General features: G+C 35.9%; 2 long non-coding RNA genes across 3 annotated transcripts; both read right to left on the bottom strand.

Annotated features, from left to right (window-relative positions):
- Nucleotides 1-2,683: 2,683 nt before the first annotated feature.
- On the bottom strand, nt 2,684-4,935 carry LOC125245464. Of its 2 annotated transcripts, none has more exons than XR_007179536.1 (3): nt 3,721-4,935; nt 3,114-3,252; nt 2,684-2,915 (listed from the first exon to the last, which is right to left on the bottom strand). It is a non-coding gene; the product is annotated as an uncharacterized LOC125245464 (long non-coding RNA). The 2 variants fall into 2 exon arrangements; XR_007179537.1 differs by having other exon boundaries at nt 4,166-4,935.
- Nucleotides 4,936-6,623: 1,688 nt separating this feature from the next.
- LOC125245474 lies at nt 6,624-11,787 on the bottom strand. Its single transcript, XR_007179548.1, has 5 exons — nt 11,734-11,787; nt 11,153-11,698; nt 7,915-7,972; nt 7,760-7,804; nt 6,624-7,422 (listed from the first exon to the last, which is right to left on the bottom strand). It is a non-coding gene; the product is annotated as an uncharacterized LOC125245474 (long non-coding RNA).
- Nucleotides 11,788-13,281: the final 1,494 nt, after the last annotated feature.

Genomic DNA, 13,281 nt, shown 5'->3' with positions numbered 1-13,281 from the left:
GAAGAAAGGAAATCATCAAAAAGTTACACTGACAAATCAGAAGACGAATTTATGATTCTCACCATATTTATTAAAAACACGTCAGCACTGATGAATAGGATCCTCCTCCACCTTATAGAGACACTTAACCGGGGAGAAACATACAAGATAGAGGGGAGACAAAGTCATACATACAGGAAACTGATTTCAGGGACAGGAATCAAATTTATTTACAGCATCAAAGCACAGCACCTGCAGTTATAAAAATACAAACATTGATAACCAACTGCTCATGACTTAATGTTTCACACTTTGAGTTCATGTTTAGAAATATTAGTACATAAATCAAATGTACTGTTTTAAAGATTGTTCTGTTTAAATATTCATTTTAATTACTGTAATATATTCAGAAGTATGCAGTGCTTGTCATTTTCTCCAGTTGCACAGGCCTAAACATTATTACACAAAAGAGTGTCAGAAAAGAGCATTTTCTTTAAAAATTAGAGACATCAAAGTATCCCTGTGACTACATACACAGTTCATCATGATACAGGAGCTGGACCAAGCTTGCAGTTGCACTGTTTATTACTGCAATACCGATCTATTCCTGTGGGTGTCAGTAAAAGACTATGTGATGACAAACTTCTGGTGACTAGGCGCTTCGCCAGACTAATCTGACTTTGACACGAGCAGTAAAAATAGCCTACTGCTGTCTGTTCCAGCACAATTTTACTCATAAATAATTGACTGCAGTAAAATGACAAGAATAAACATTTTCCTGGCAATAATTCCAAGAATTATGCAATGTTTCAAAAATTCCGATTCCCTAACGAATCTTTTGAATCGATTTTTTACACTTAATTATTCAAACGGATTAGCACAACCATGAGCACAACGATCAGAATCGAATGATTCAAACTCACGGACTGAATCATTGGATCGGGGTTCTCATTAAGTAAAATTTTAACAAGATATTTTATAACATAGAGAACAAAGTAGGCGCTAGATGAAGTGGATACTTACCAATCAATCAACTGAAACTACACTTGCAACTACATACTATCAAGTTCTACCTTTGTAATTTATTTACACAAGAAATGACAGAATTATCACAACAGCATCGGTTACAAATGTTATTAAATGGATAGTTTTCTGGTAGTTTTGATCCTTGATTCTAAATGGTTGAGCCGCGTTCAAAGCCGTTGTAAAATTCCCGAAAACATAGCTGATCGCATTCGGACGGGATTAGTTTTACATGGGGAGGTGGAGTAATGTAATTTTATCACAGGACGTCTGTAATATTAATGGCCAATTCACACGGGATAAATGTGCGCTTCGGTTTCACACAGACACTTGGTACTATGGCACCATGGGTATTGTGTTCCCACAGTGTTTGACGCAGTGCAAGTTCCCTTGAAAGGGAACGTCTCAGGTTATGTACGTAACCATGGTTCCCTGAGAGGGAACAAGACACTGCATTACTTTACCATACTCCCTGCTGCCTGTGACCGACTTGCTTCGACCTATCAGAAGCTAATGCTGTTTGGTTCAAGTGTGCTTTATAAGGCTTGTTTGAGATGAGCAAATTCTGCGCAGAACCGATAACCGCAAGATGCATGCCGGTTGGAAATGTATCCGAGGGTGGGCCGCCTTGCTCTGATGTCACGCCGACGTGTGTCAAAAAAGTCTGTGACTGCGCTGACCAAAAACACGATGGGAAACGACTTGCTGACGACACAGCTTAAAGCTTATTGGTATAAACAACTGTGATGTATTGATCTGTTTTAAAATGTTTGATTTTAAAACTCTAATACCATGTTTTTATGTGTAAAAATAATGTGGAAATATATCCAGAATCTCTGACACTGCGATCTGCGATGGGTTATGTAATTGTTGTCATTTATAAAAAAAAAATATATATAAAAACATGTCTATAATTAAAGTTAAAGTGAGTGATACACACATTTTTTGAATGGAAATAAATAACACGTACTTTTGGTGTCTTGTTCATTATGTTTATTTTCATATAAAAGCAACAGAACTAAAATTACATCCAATTTATCAGCAACACAGCGCACGAGTGTGAAATCCCACGATATCTGCCTTTGATCTCGTAGGTTCTGATCCACTACGAGAACAGAGAACTGTCCGTCTTGCCTGCACTTTTTTCACTCCTCCCCTCACTGCAGCTGCCTACTCTCGGCTGAACTTCAGGCGAGGATACACTGTTAAAAAATTACTGTAAATTTTACAGTAAAATACTGGCAGCAGGGTTGCCAGCCAGTTACTGTAATTTTTACAGTAGTTTTCTGTAATTTAATTTACAGAATTTTACTATAATCGAGAATACAGTAAAATTCTGTAAATTAAATTACAGAAACACTACTGTAAAAATTACAGTAACTGGCTGGCAACCCTGCTGCCAGTATTTTACTGTAAAATTTACAGCAATTTATATATTTTGTATACTGCATTTTTACAAAAAAATATATTGTATACTGCATTTAACATACTTCTTTAAATAGCAAATACACACATTCAAGTAGTTTAGTCAAGTAGAATATGTAAAATGCAGTATACAATATATATATATATATATATATATATATATATATATATCTTTCAAATATACATAAAAAATGCCATAAAAACTGTACTATTTTGAATTTATTTTTTATTTAGAAAATAATTTTGGACAAAATTTTGTCATGAAAATGACAATTACTTATTGGCCATCATGGCCCTTCACACAAAGAAATACAATTATAACTATAACTTGACCAACGGGGTCATATAAAAACATTTCTTAAAACCCAGATCACTTTCATCACTTCATGAACAGACCAACATGGCCGAACAACAAGTCCAACAAACTTGCGATCAAAAAAGAAGAATTCTGCTCCAGATGATGTTCCATCCCAGGATTCAAAGAGAGGCTAGAAATATTGAAAGGAACAAAGAGGACAATACATTAGATATATTACAAAACATAATACTTTCAGAGACTGATAGAGGGATGACAGATACAGTCAGTGACAGGTAGAGGGGTGATAGATACAGTCAGATACAGATATAGAATAATAAAAGTATATAATAAAAGAAAAAATAGATCTTGGTGTGTGTGTATTTCTTACATTTCAGAAATTCCACTGAAAATCCATCACTTTGCACAGAAGAGTGGCAACATGTAGGTTGAACGCAACCCGTTTCTTCTGAACTGCCTGGCCTGTTGTTCTAGATGGCACTTTTCCTTTCGTCTTTGTAGGTATTTATCTGGAGAGAGGAACAAAGTGCCTAAAGGGTCAGGAATTCAGATTGGTTTTAGCTTTTGAGGCATGTAATCATGTTTTTGAAATGATACCATGTGGTAGAGCAGTATTAGCCTACAACTCCAGTCCTGAATACTTACCTCCCAGAAAGTTTTAGATGTCCCACTAATCAAAACACCTTATTTAACTAATTTGTTTGCCAGCGTCAAATAGAGAGACATCTAAAACATTCACCCTAAAAAATAAATGTCTAATCTAGTTGAGAAACAACTAGTTAGTTGTAGTTGTGTTAAAGGCCTCAATAGATACAAAATGTATATCTAAAAGGCAAGTACAGGATGATCAGTTTGTTCATATCTGTAAATAGCACATTTCATTTCAAGTTAAAAAAGATTTGGTTTTGGTAATGGTAATAAATTAACTATACAAGGCAAACTTATATCAAACAGAGATGTTAAAGTGTTTGCATTACCTTAAGTTAGCAAATGTCCACAAATACATCACATTGGTTACGTTAACAGCATGAAGCAGCACCATTTTGCGTGACACATCCTCCGTGAGCGGCCTGATCGCGTCGCGAGGCTTTTTCGTTTCGGCCCGTGTTAACAGATGACTGTCTGCCTGTACAAATGTGATTTACGCCATAAAATAATCACGAAGTGTGCTGATGAACACGAAGTTCTCGTGAATTCCAACTGTTTCTAATTATTAATTTTCGGCCCATAGCCGCTATGCTAAAGCGCCGGGGAATGTGTGAGATCCTACCGCGACCGCGCTGAGGAAAACCCCGCGCAAGTCTGCTTCGCGCCCCGCGGACGGAGGATGCGTCAATCCGGGGTTACCAATATGAATCGCGAATGTAAATACATACATATTTACCAAAGACTGAGGGGGAAATGAAATAATAAGTCACTTACCACAGTTGTAAATCACTCCTCTTGCTGCTACCCGAATCTCGACCGTTGGAGATCCCACAATGCCTCTGTATATTTGAAATTTACAGCAATATTCTGTAAATTTGATTCAAACGGCCACGCCCCCGGAATTCATTGCAATTTACAGCAATATGCTGTATTATTAAAATACAGCCATCGGCTGTAAAATATTGCTGTAATTTTTACAGCAATTCATTACAGTGTAGGTGCATCTCAAACAAGCCTATAGTTTCCTGGTCATGATGTCACACACCTATGACTTTCCGTCACGCCATTGGACTGATTTCACATGTGCTTCACGACGCAATCATGCAGAGGCGTTCCCACAGCGTTTGACGCAGCATCTCCTTCCCTCTCAGGGAACCATGGTTACATACGTAACCTGAGACGTTTTCCCGTGCCTGACACTGACAGTGCTAGTCAAAGCATTTGTCTTTTGCGTCTTGTTCCATGTTCACAACAAGTTTTAATATAAAAGTCTTTGTGACTGAGTGACTCACTCAAAGACAATCTTTGCCACCATCTGGCATAATAATGTAACTTATTTTGCTGTTCACTGTCAGGGACTATTTCTTCCAGCGGAAGGAAGGCTTTTGTTGCTTTTACTTCATGAAAGTTGCATTGATACATATTTTTTGGCTTTAATGTTTGTATTGTGTGGTAACCGTTTTATAAAAGCAATAAGCCTTGTGAAGCCATGGTTTACAGTGAACTTAAGGGGGTTTTAACAACGCGCCTTAATGGTTATAAATTCACTGTAAACCACAGCTTCACAAGGCTTATTGCTTTACTAGGCCACAGATACATTTGTACAATTTATTTAATGTGTTTTAAGCATGCTGTAGTCTCTAAATCATGACAACAAACAAACTGTTCCAGGCAAACAGTTTTTAGTGAAAGCATTAAGCAGTGCCACCACATTTAATAATCTTAGTATTTCACATTGTAATATTATTAATGTTAATAAAAATACAAAGACGTTGATTCACAGAAGAATTTAGCCCTTTTACATTTATATATTTTATCTTTTTCTTTCTTTCTTTCTTTCTTTCTTTCATCATAAGAAGTATTGATGCAGACCATTTGTTGATAAAAATGAATTACATAGAATGGGCACGTTACATTGAAGTAAAGTGCAAAAGTAAATACATGTATGTCGTAAGCTACACAATTTTGTCTGTCATTTTATTTATGTGAACGTCATTTTACACATTTGTAGCCTAACTATTTATCTGCAACTTCGACTTTAAAACGTGTTTTTTGTCTTTGCGTGAATGTAAACTTCAATTTACAAATACGAATATTAATATCACAAATTCTCAAATTCAAATCGAGTTTTGCTACTGATTTACCTTCATATATTTTGGCCCCATAATGTATGGTTTACCTGAACCACACACACACACAAAACAACAACAAGCGTTCACAATGGTTGGCTTTAATCATATGATAACCTATACAGACTACAGTAGCCTACGTTTTAGTATATAAATTCTCATTGTATCCACACGATGGCAGTAAAAGATCGTAAAATATGACTGAAATTACACAAGTGGTACGAGCTGGATGAGTCTGAACTGTCATTATACAGACTACCACCATGGATATTCTGTCTGTCTATATGCCAAGGCTATATGAACTCTAATGTTGCAGGTGGTTTGAACAGCTTGAAACTGAAATCATAGTGAAGCATCAAGCATCAAAACTGCTTTAACAAACCTATGACAGTAATGACTTAAAAATAAATAAATAAAGAGTTCTCAAACCTGTAAGAACCTCATTCATATCTGGAGCAGTATTTGCGCTGAAACAGAGCAACAAAGGCAATTATAACAATAGTGTTCCCAAAACACAAACATAATTTAGCATTATAAACAGAAACTCTCAAATCTTAGTACTTCCCTCATTCTTGTTTAATCTATTGGGTAGGTTAGTTAAAAAACAACAACAACAGTGTGGTCATAGGTCATCTCATCAATGTTTTTTTTTGGGGGGGGGGTTTTGTGTTTAGACAGGATATAACTTACCTTTTCTTGCAATGAGCATACATGTCATAAATCGCACGGATATTTTTATTTCGCTAAACAGCTACAGCCTTCCGTCATCCTAGTCTGTAAACTTAACTCAACCAATCACATACGTCACATCACATCACCTGCGTAACAGCAATTAAAGGGACCGCAATCATTTTCATCAAAACAATACACTCAATAAATAATAAACTTTTTTTATTTTTTTAGTTCAAATAAATTCTATTGAGAGTTTGCTGCATCTATATTGCTAGTATGATAGCCTATTCCTACTTCAGATTCAGGGGTTTTGTCCCCTGCAAATGCTAAGCTACTTAAGATGATCGAGTCAATTTGTGAAACTTGCAGGGAAATGTTATCATCATTATATGAAAAATGATAATGGAAACTCAATCATGGACACACACAAAAAAAGTTTTTTTAATCAATTATCATTACATTTTAAATATTACAACTGGAGGAATACATTAAGCACTGCAATATCGTTGTACTATATTTCCAGAAGATAAAAGATGATGATGATGGGCACTCTGTTTATTTTTATTTATTTATTTTTTTGGTTTTTATTGAAGGGGGTCGCACTTTCCTTAGGAAATTATGCATAGACCTCAAGACACATGTGCTGATGTGTATATACTGTAATTAGCACACTTTACCATTTACTTCACTGAAATTAATTACAAATGACAGAACATGATCAGAGGTATTAATTACACAGTAGAATCTTAATACAGAGTTAAAGCTCTTACATTTCATATTTTCATATTTGCGTTAAAATAATATTTAATATACTTCTTTAAGGTTTAAGCAATAGCCCATCGTTATGATTACATTTTTTTTTTGGTTCGTCTGATCACTTGTTTCCATGACAACTGCAGAGCGGACACTCCTCCAGCACCATGGACAGCGACCGGTACAATTCAGCACCAGTGGAAGCGGCTTCTGGGGGGAATGAACCGAACCCCTCGCCAATGGAAGGTGCTCGAAATACGACAATTACTAAAATAATATTTGTTAAACTTTCTCTATTAAAGTAATGAGACATGAAATCAGAACAAGGAGACAAAGATTCCTCTGCATTTCTCCTGGTTGAATGAAAAGGTTTAGACAATATTAATCTGTATTTCTTTTTATATATATATTAATAGCTGTAATTGTAGGCAGTTCACACACTCTCTCCCTGTTCATTTGGCTCCTCTTCCCAGTTCTCTGTCAATTAAAAAAAAAAAATCTAAATCTATGTAAATTTTGCAATATAATCAGAATTTAGATATGCGCCACCAGCTGGTGACTACTTGAGCTGAGAGTAAATGAAAATAAGTAAGATGATGAACAAATGATTTGTTTTAGATGAAATTGGTTGCCAGAGGTGAACATAATAAGACACGTCTGATTGACTCCCTTTACAACTCCAACATTTCATTCACAAGAGATGACATCATCATAATTCCTCTAAAGTGTCTTCTAAAGATGTACAGCAGTTGCATATTTTGTAAATCTGTGTCATGCTAAAACGAACAGTGAAAAACGAGACTGTAAAAATCACCTTCTCTCATGGTTGTGGCGTCATCATAGGTCTCATTTGTGCGATCTGTGTCAAAATACAGAGATAACATCACTGTCTCTAAACAAGCACTAAGTGATTTCTGCTCTCCTATTTATTTATGTTGAAGTAATAATTTCAGTATGAAAAATTCTCACAAATCGTGTATATCAGTGATGACATCATACTCCTCTGGAGCCTCTTTATCCATTTTGTCTGCATCAATGAAAATAAAGCATAAAATAAAGCATGTGCTCTCATAAAAGTCAGTTAAAACAGGGCACAATGTATTGTGTAAATATGAAGGAATTTTCTGTAAAAATAACAGATACTTTCCTGGCAGAAAATTACCAGCAACTTTTCCATTTTTCTACTTTTTTTTCTTACAGTGTAAAACCAACCAAAATGTTGTTAAATGATGAACTGCATTAATAAATGAGTTCAGAAATGCTGACACGGATGTCTACCCTTCGTCAAACCTCCTCTCACACTAACACCTGTGTGCTCTCTCACTGACTGCAGCACAAACACAGCGCTGTGGTTTTCACTGCTGAATAGAGCCCTAGGGCTGCATTTCAGCCCGAGCCCGACGGGCCCCGACTTCGGGCCGATTTTCACGTCATAGCTCAGAGGCGGGCCGGGCCTCGGGCCTGTTTTAGGCTTCTCCTCCTTTTAATACTTTGGACATCCATTAATTAAAATAAACAATGAGAAGCTGATGATGGTAAAACAAACACATGCATAGATATAGTGCTGTGCTGGCGGAAACATGATGAGACCATAGCTGCGTGCGCGCGTCCTCATGTTTAGTGTAGCGTGAGTGCACCTTCAGCGCAACAGCTGAAAGAGTGAGAATTGGATTAAAATTAGGGATGTTCATTTCGTTGTGACCCATTAAAAATACAAAAATGTTATTTTCAAGGCTTTAGTATTATACATGTTCAAATACGGCATATAAAACAACAGAATATGAGTATTCACACGTCACGCACCCGCAGCGCATGAATGGAGAAATCGCGCCGGCGCCTTGCGCACATACACAACATAGCCTATCAGTTCTCACATTTTTAAATTGACATCACAGCCTGTTTATTATCAAAATAAAATACAGTCAATCAAAGTTACACTGCTCAATGTATAGGCTAGTCTGTACAATCTGTGGCATTCAGCGCTATACTCACTTAAAAAGCACATGTGAAGGATGTATTGTTGGAACGCAAGCGAAGTACAAAGCCTATAATTTACATAATAAATAATAGTTTAGCATTCAAATACTTCACGAATATGGAAACATTTGGATTTGGTGTCGAATTGGAGAGGTAGGCGACATGTTCTTTTATTTTTCGTTATGGTTCTGTTCTGAATATGCTACCGTTTATAGGATATGTTGTCTATAGCTAGCTATATGTTTATAGTTTGTTTTCTTTTTAAACCGTCTAACCGATAGTATTAATTGGTCCAACTTCTTGGTTAACAGTTAACTAGTCAATTATGAGCATGCCTAATTAAAACTTTCCAATGCGGATGCCGTGCTTTTTCTCTCACGATTCTCTCTCTCTATGAGAGTGTTCTTCTGGCTGTAGCATGTTGTCTCGCTTTTCATTTGAAAATAAAATGACCATGTTCAGTGGTGAAGCTTTGATTTTGATGCACATCTGTGGTGTGAGGTAAGACAACCTGTAAGTTTGTTTTTAAGCCAGTTTTGTTGTTGTTGTTTTTTTTATTTTTCCGCACGCTGTTATGAGCAGCAGAGCAGCCCGCCTCAGCTTGAAAAAAGTAGCTTTTTACTGTGGTAGTGCTAATAAACGTTTAAACTAACATTGTGATATGTTTATATTAGTGTTTTATATCTATGGCTTTTATTGAAAAAGTGTTGATTTGAGTCTAAATCGATCAAACGTGCTCAACTCTGTCGGTCGCTGCGGTCGTCACTTTAAGAAACAAACTTCAATTTAATAAACAAAGAAGTGCTCCAAACATTTTTCTAAATTAACTTAATAAAGAAACGAAAAGGATTACAACTACTTTGCAATTACAAACAAAACTGAACATTTTAATGGCTGCAACAAAGGCTGCGTTATGGAGAGGATTTAAAAAAAAAAAAAAAAAACGGGCTCCAGTCGGGCTCGGGCCGAAAATTCTGACAAGCTGACGGACACGGGCCGGGCTAGGGCCTGAGCGTCTCGGGCCAGGGCCGGGCTAGGGCCAAGATTTGTGGCCCGTGCAGGGCTCTACTGCTGAATTCTGTGGTTAAAAGCAGGAAGCCTAACAAGATTAACATTTCTTCACTTTAACTGACAAAAGACCTGTAGAATCATTACACACATGTCAGCATGGTAAAATAACCCAGTGTGTCGATTATTGGGTCTGTAATGGATCTCCTCAAACAGCGTTATGATACACCTCCAGCCTCCCAGAGCACCGGCCCTCCCCTCCACTCAGTCTGAGAGGAACATGATCTAACATGTACACATCATACGTGTGTAGCAGTGATGCGCGGGTTGAACCAAAATGAGCGGGTGCCTGCGGTCACCCGCGGTTACGAGTCATCCAAAAATATTTTTAATGATATTCGGGTCGCGGTCGGTCGGGTCGTTTGAAATAAAGATGCCAATTAAACCTTTGTAATTTTCAGTTTTACTTACTAAAGGTTTCAGTTTTACTTTCATGGGTATTTGTGAAGATTTATTTATGGATATTGTAGCCTCAGTCTTTGGCTTAGCCTACCTGTTTTTGTTCGTCTAAAATGCGTTAATAAATACTTTATTAACATATTCTATCACTGCATTTTGTGTTTGTGAGAGCTTCAATTGGGCATTCACGTGGCGAAATAGCCTAAGCCTGCTAATACAAGTGGGCAATCCTTATTTACCTTTTGAATGTTGAGCGTTATTAACTTTTGAATAGATGCTGACGCGGGACAAAATGCCCGATTTCCCAACACGTTGAACTGAGCAATGCCATTGTACCATTTTAATAGGCTACTTTTAAACGCATATAGATCAGTTATGTCAGTTTTATGTATTTTCTGAGAGGGGGCGGGATTTTTGTTGGGAAAGTCGGGGGAGAGACGCACACTTCGATTAGACTGGATAAACACATGCAGCATCTTAATTGTTAAGAAAATGAAACGAAATAAATGAATAAATCAAGCCTTTATTAGGCCTACATAACACTAGGCTATATCATACAACATTCAGAAAAAGAACAGTTTGCGTTCCTAAGGGCTTTCACACTTTTCCAAAAGTGTTATCTCTTAATCAGTTATCTCTTAGATAGATCATTCACAAGTATATGTTTGAAAAAAAGCAATTAGGCATTCATATATTACTGATCTCATTAACACCCTAAAATCATGAAATTGAATCATGATTAAATAATTAAATTAAGTCTTACCAAAGCAAGTGATATTGGCCTCCTCATTATCATTATGGTTGTTCTGTCCCCAGGATAAAGATGGACACTGCCACAAAGTTTTTTTCATGTTTTTGACATTTAAGATGATCTAACCAATTAGGAGCAGATCTCAGGCCACTGAATATCTGGGTTCACTGATTAAATGTTAGGATTTTTTTCCCCTTAAATTGCCAAATCTACATCATAGAAATGTTTCAGATCACTTAAAAGCTTTAAAAGGATTTTACACAGTCCCTCCCTGTTTTTCTGGCTCCTCCCCCACATCATCATAGCCTGTTATTAGAAAACAAGAGCAAATTAATTTATCAATATATGCTTTAAAAAGTATTCTAAATGAACATCAATATTGGAAGTCAAGTTAAATGAGTTATCATGATCACAGAAACTGATGTTATTGGTATAAAGCATTTATAAAAACTTAACAAAAATTCAGTGTAAGGTAAAAAGGTGTCAGTAATGTACCAATCACATCACTCATATACTCCTTGACATTCTTCACATCATCATAATCCTCCTTAACACCATCTAATATAAATTTGAGAGCAATTTCAAACCCACACCTGCTTTATCATTGGAGAATTGTCGTACAATGATGACATCATCATAGTTTTCTGGAATAGAGAAAATAAACAAATAGTGAAAATAAAAAAATAAAATGCATCCATTACATGTATAAAAATTTGGGATTTTAAAACAGTGCACATACTGACACTTTATTTCACACTCAAAAATACTTGATCTTTGCTTTAAATATAGAAATGATAATAAACTGAACATTTAAAGTCATTTTTTGGACAAATGTGTATAATATTTGGTATATTTTACTACAATGTCAAAAATTATATTATGTTTATTATGTTAATAAATTTTGAAATGAACTGAATAAATTTAATTTAATTATGTTAATAAATTTTGAAATGAATATATTATGAAATGAACTGGACTGGTTGTGTACAACAAAAAGACAAATTTCAGACCATATTTGTAAATAAATATTGGTTTCTGTTCCACATATATTCATCTGGCATTATATTTAAGACATTTGTAGCTGTAGATGTGTTTAATATTGCAATGTGTAATTCATCCAGCAGATGACAGCAAAATACGTATTATAAAGAGAAGCAGAAGATCTTGCTCATGATGGAGCTTCTCATGCATTTTTATAGACAGAAAATGTAAATTTGTTTTGTTTAAAGCTACTTTGTTTATAGCTACAATTGTAATTTATTTAACATATGCTCTCTTCACAGCACATTCATTTTACTCTTTGTCTGCTGTTATACGATTGAACAACCCCAAATCAAGAAAAGTTGGGACATTTTATAAAATGCAATAAAATCAAGAATCTGTGATTTTTTTATTCTCTTGAACGTGTATTTAACTGACAAAAGGAGAAATAAAATTTCACTGGCCAAATTAATTGTAATTTGTAAATATGAACAAATTATGATTTTGATGCTGCAACACGCTCCAAAAAAGTTGAGACAGAGGCGAAATAATATTGAAAAGATTACAGAATATCCAAGATATATGCGTAATATCCAAACAGTTTTGAAACAGTCCACAACGAGCAGGTGAATTGGTAATAGGTGAGGGTATCGTGAATTGGTAATAGGTGAGGGACATCCAAAGATGGGTCATGGCTCTCCACTTTGTGCTAAATTTCATGAGAGAATTGTCAAACAATTCAAAAATCACATTTCTCCATGCAAGTTTGCAAAGTATTTAGGTCTTTAACCGTCCAGCATTGATAATATGGTGAAAATATACAGGGAATCCAGAGAAATCTCAGTCCATGTAGGGAAAAGCAGGAAACTTCTGTTGAATGTGTGTGACCTTTGACCCCTCAGATGGCATTAGATGAGAAACCATCATGCTGCTGTGTTAAATATACCCACATGGGCTCAGGACTACTTTAGAAAACTGTTACTTAACACAGTCTGCTGCTGCATCAAAAAAATACAACTTGAATCTCTGTTACACGAGGAGAAAGCTATATATCTGTTCAATGCAGAGATGGCGGTGAGTTCTCTGAGCCCGAGTTCATCTCAAATGATCTAAAACACAGTAGAAATGTGTGCTGTGATCAGATGAGTCCATGTTTCAAA

Source organism: Megalobrama amblycephala, linkage group LG14 (assembly GCF_018812025.1).
Source record: "Megalobrama amblycephala isolate DHTTF-2021 linkage group LG14, ASM1881202v1, whole genome shotgun sequence".
NCBI lineage: Eukaryota > Metazoa > Chordata > Actinopteri > Cypriniformes > Xenocyprididae > Megalobrama > Megalobrama amblycephala.
The sequence above is the reverse complement of the archived record's forward strand: the minus strand, read 5'-3'. Positions and strand labels throughout refer to the sequence as shown.